The following is a 5,638-nucleotide window of genomic DNA, read 5'->3' on the forward strand; positions in this document are numbered from 1 at the left end:
CCGGGCCACCAGTTTGACACCTGTGCTTTAGAGAGTCCGTTTTGTTTTGTTTTATTTCGTTGTTGTTGGCGGTGGTGGGTTTTTTTTCGCTGCAGTGTGGCGACTTCTGTGGCTTCATAAAATCTGCCCTTGAAACTTAACACACCTGCAGGAAACACAACGGGGAGGGGGGGGGGGGGCGTTTATGACACACACACACACTTGGCCTGAGGGGGAAAAAAAAAGGCTGAATAGAAAGCGGACGGACTCTCCTGTTGTGTTCCTGAAGAGGTCACTGTGCACCGCGGCACTATTCGTCAAAGTGAGCTCAGGCGAAACTCGAGTTTCCTTTCCTCGCAACTCCGCTTACTTGCCATCCACGCATGCCCCACAACAAGTGCGCGCGCGTTTAAGCATATGCAGAGCTCATGTAACGGCATGCGCATTCTCCCCCCTCATCGGTGAGCGTCGTTGGATCGGTGGCTGCACGCGGCATCACTGTCCAATCGCATTGAGGGGGAGCACCAGAGAGAGGGAGAGAGAGGGATGCACTGGGAGGCGGGAGTCGAGCGAGAGGGAGAGAGAGAGAGAGAGAGAGAGAGAGAGAGAGAGAGAGAGAGGAGGGAGATTGATCGTTCGTCCTGGGCCTCTCACATCCCATCGGAGAACCACTTTAATTCCTTTCTTAACGGTCACTATTCCGTTTGGATTACAGGCTGCAAGGATTGTGGTGCTTTTGTTTGTTTTTGTTTGTTTGTTTGTTTTTTATTTTATGATTATTATTATTTTTGGAGGGTTCTTTTGTGTTGTTTCCCCTTATTTGTTTATGTGTGGCTGGTTTGCACTCGTAGGAGACGACGGAGGCAGCGAGCGGCATCGGCAGCCTCAGCATCTCCAAGCCTTCCCATCCCCGGCCACGTCGCGCTTGACACGCGCGCGGTGCTGCACCGTCACGCGAGACGTGCGCGCACACTTCACCGGCAGCCGCACGCAGGTTTGTGCTTTCTATTTATTCCAAATGACAACGTTATTATGTATTATTGTAGTTGTGCCGGGAATGCGGGGGAGGTAGCGCGGTGGGGGGCGGGGGGGGGGGGGGATGGGGGGCAGGCTGCAGGCTGCAGGGGTTTGTCCCGATAAATGGAGCGTTATTGAGCAGCGTGCGTGCGTGCGATCACCACTGGAATGTTAACTAGCACCTTGGACAGCGCGCGCGCGCGCCCCCCCCCCCCCCCCCGCGGTGGTGGTAGTGTGCTGGTGGGAGGAGCGAGGCCGATCACCTCCATGCTGTCATGTGTGTGCGCGCGCGCGCGTGTGTGACTAGACTGAATTGATGTTGCGCCGTCTGGGCGTCTGCGTGTGTTATAATTCTGCCCCGAGGTCTGCGCCCAGCGATAGCAGCTGCGTGGATGCGTGTGTAGTAAAATGGAAGAGTTGTGTTTTTCGCCATTGGAAGAGAGGAAAACCTGCACTTGTGCTCGGCGGGCGTTATAAACAGAGATGGAGACTAAAATGTGTTTGCGCGCGTGTGTGTGGGCGAGAGAGAGAGAGAGAGAGAGAGAGAAAATATTGAAATTAAGATGTGTAAATTGTCGAATGGAAGAGAATACATCAATTGCTTTAACAGTATCGAGAATATATTTACACTGCATCCAGAAAGTATAGTCATAACGTCAACCAAAATAGATCACAAATCAACTTTTTCCACAAAATTCTTTGTAAATTATCCACACAATGCCAAGTCCAAAACGTCCTTTCTGAAAAATAATTTAAAAAAATAATAATGTCCCCAAAAATAGCTTGTAGTATCATAATCAAGAATATAATTGCTGCCAAAGGGGCTTCAACAAACATATACACAGTGAGTGTTTTATTTTTTAATAAATTTGCAAATATTTCAATTAGATCATTTCCCCCCCCTTTTGTCATTGTTGCACGTTTTGTGTGGAATTTCCAAAGGGAAAATGAATTCATGTTGGTTTAAGGCTGTAACATAATAATATGTGAGGAAGAAAAGTGAGTAAAAATTTGAGCTTGTGTGCGGCCTTCCTGTGTGTAGCCTATGCTAGCTTGCTCCCACATACCAAAAACATGCATGTTAGGTTTGACTAAAGACTGAATTGTCCGTAGGTGTGAACGTGAGTGTCAGCAGAGTATTTCAGCGGCATGCCCCGCGAGAGATGACGCAACGCTGAGCCAGGACTGATTGTCGGTACCCACGTGGACGAGTGAGCGTACAGCGAAGACATCGGAGATGCTAATGCTAGCTGCTAGCGTGCTCACCGTCGACTGGGTAGCTGCCGTACACTTGTTACCAGGGGTAGGATGCTCAACATTTTACGCCACTTTTACTTTTGCCTCCTGGTTTGTCATTATAATTACAAGTTGCCTGTGTAATAATAGGACCGCAGTTAACTTATTTTTACACTTGCGTGGCAATTAATGCTTGTATAATGAGATAATGTGACTCTTAAACACTCTGTTTAGTGTTTAAGAGTGTCCTTTTTTTTATTGTCGTCGTAACCATTGAAAGATTTTTTTCTGTGAACTGTAGTCTTGTAATGCTGTGTTTATGTTGTTATGGCAGATGGAGGTTGTGTTCGATGATACGATTCGATATCTGTATGCATATACTTTGTTGTCGTGATGTTTCTGAGATTTTGGTATTGCTTACTGCGAAACCCTTTGAGACGTTTGTGATTAGGGCTGATAATAAGTCAAACTGAATTGAAGTGAATACTGAAAGAAAAAGTGAGAAAACGATTTTCCCTGGAATCTCTTGGCCCAGAGGAGAATTTCATTCATTCATGTCTTCTTATGCTGTAAAATATCCTTGATCCTTAAGACTGTCACAAAAAATAAGCAGTCCTCAACCTTTTTTTTGGTGGCACGCAGTGGTTCCTCGCAAAGCAATATTTTGACGGAAAGCGAAACAATTTAAAACCAAACGATTGCAAATACGACTCAGCATGATGCTGAATGTAGTTGTAACGAGTGTGAGTCCTGCGCTTGTTTCTCTTCAACCAGCTGGTCCCATCTTGGGGTAATGGGAGACAAATACACCTGAGAGGCGTGTTACTTACGTCAAGTCTGCTCTGTAATTTTGTTTTAGTCGCCATCATTACAGCAAATCCCTCGTCACAAAGATAATTTTTTTGGGTGGCAGCTTTAAAGGCTTCATTTCCTCATTCGGTTGACATACAGAATATGTAGAGCAAGCAAGCAAGCGAGCAAGCGAGTTTGATGTGTAAGAATCACTTGCAGGGATAAAACCATATTTGAAGTTGTACTGCTCGTAGTGTCTCCTAAATGCAACTTTTTTTCCTGGAAGTGGCAGGCTCTTATTTCTATCACTGGGCCTTTTCTCCTTTTCAAAGAAGCTCTCCAAAGAAGTTTATTTTGGGCTCATTTTTGCCAGCCTGTGGCTTTACATTTTAGACAAGGCAAGGCAGCTTTATTTATATCGCACATTTCATTCACAAGGTAACTCAATGTGCTTTACATGATTAAAAGTACATTTAAGTGCATTTCAAAACAAGGAAAAAAAGAACATTTCAAAAACAAAGTACAGAAAAAAGGGACAGCTTACTAAAATTAGAAAAAAAAAAACCGTACAGTGCAAATAAAAGATAAAAAGATGAGCGGTGTGCACGGGCAGATGGACCTGACTTTGGAAATAAAAAGAATTTCAGAATATGATGAGCAATGAAATGGTGAAATGGTCTGAACCTCCGAGGACTTACAACATTGCCTATCCAGTTGATACAAATTTTATTCTGGTGCCAGCCCAACCCTGGAAGAGAGTAATTAAATGTCCATTATTTCCAATGGGGAAATGTTTGGAAATGCCAACCTTTGGTCAACCTTCTACTGCGTACGTGCGTGTATATGTATGATCAAATTAAGTCAGTGTATCTGTAATTAGAACTGTACTTTGCTGGGGATATAAACACTGTGTGCATGTGTGGGACAGAGATAGAGAGAATTGTGTGTGTGTGTGTGCGTGCGCAGGCTTCCTACCATCACTGGGGTTCGGAACTCATGTGTGTTCATGGTTTAATTAAGCGTGTGACGTGACTCTCCACCATCTCAGCACTAACCCACCTCCTCCTCCCCCCTCCACAGGGTCTCGGGATGCGTGCAGCAGCGTAGCAGGGGAGTGACATATGTCTGCAGCTCACGCTCACACACATCAGCGCCGACACGCTGACACACCAGTTAAAGCTGAGCAGTCACCATGAGCGGTGGCAATTCCTTTCGCATATGTAAGTCTGTTGTGTGTGCACGTGCACACGCATAGGCACGCGCATGCACACGCACACACACACACACACACACACATATATATGAATACAATTTCTAATTACAAGTTTGCTTTGACTTACCTTGGCAGATATAATTGGTAAATATTTCTCCAAAAATAAAAACAATGTTTTTTTTTTGCCACTTTCAGCTGAAGGTTGATGCCAAACTAAACCTGAATTAGAGGGAATTAGAGAATGTAAAACAACCCCAAAGCCTCTGCTACCTTAATGCTAACATCCAATGGGAAACGCCACAGGCACACTTGCTAACGATTAGCATCTATGCTGCAGTGTTGCTACCCTTTAAGCAACAGCTATCTGAATATAAATGGTACAGAAACAAATGTAGACAGATAATGTAACAATACTCACAGGCATATATATATATTCTTTATCCTCTGTGAAGAATGAGTCATATTACTGCCGTACTGAGAAGCCAAGAGAGGAGTTAAATCTCCAGTACAGTATATCCATATATGTCTGTCTTAGGTGACCAAGGCACGCACACCGGAATGAGCACAGAATTTGCACTGAAGGAGAAAATGTGGTAACTTTTTCATTAAAAAACACATTGCAAAATGTAGTTTTTTCAGGGAGGAGGCTGGAACTGATTACTGACATTTCCATTTAGTTCAATAGGTAAAGATGAGGTGAGATACAATTGGTTGAGTCGGAACTCTAGTCCAAGTACAAATGAAACTATCTTTAGACACCACTGTACTGTATTCGAATTTGAGATTCATGTTATTAGTAGTTTACAGAACAAAAGAAAATGTTCATGTTACTCATATATCTCCAAATAGCAAAATCGGAGGAACTGATCATTCTACAGTGGTCTCTTCATTCCCCCAAGATCTGTAAAAACATATGTGTTTGACATTTTGGCTTGATTTCACCTCGACTCCATTGACGAAGACTAATGATGTCATTATGTCCTTTCCTTTCCCCGTCGATGCCTCCTCCTCTTCCTCCTACTCTCTTCTAGGAGGCAGTTTGGGCTTGTCATGGGGGCTGAGCGGAAGGAGAGAGTGACAGAGGAACAGTGATGCTACTGTTTACATAACAAGACATTCACACACACATGAACACACACTCGAATCGCCAGTACGGGACACACAATCGCTTACACACACGGACGCAAAGGGAATGATGCCAAGTGACTCACCGAACACTCAGAGGCACTGAATGACACACACACACATAAGAAGGAAAAGTTATTTTCAAGGGTCAGCTTGGTGTGTGTGTGTGTGCCCGCGATGTGTTTATGGGCCGAGCTTCACGAGAGTTCCGGCTACCACTGAAGGCTCCTAAATCCGCAGAAAACGCACACGGCCCGATTCCCCCCCCCCCCCCCC

The 5,638-nt window shown here is 44.7% G+C and overlaps 1 long non-coding RNA gene across 1 annotated transcript; it reads left to right on the forward strand.

The window, feature by feature from the left end:
* Nucleotides 1-524: 524 nt before the first annotated feature.
* LOC133410827 (uncharacterized) lies at nt 525-5,636 on the forward strand. The gene is made up of 3 exons (XR_009769583.1): nt 525-973; nt 4,105-4,244; nt 5,269-5,636. It is a non-coding gene; the product is annotated as an uncharacterized LOC133410827 (long non-coding RNA).
* Nucleotides 5,637-5,638: the final 2 nt, after the last annotated feature.

This window comes from Phycodurus eques, chromosome 12 (genome assembly GCF_024500275.1).
Source record: "Phycodurus eques isolate BA_2022a chromosome 12, UOR_Pequ_1.1, whole genome shotgun sequence".
Taxonomy (NCBI): Eukaryota; Metazoa; Chordata; class Actinopteri; order Syngnathiformes; family Syngnathidae; genus Phycodurus; species Phycodurus eques.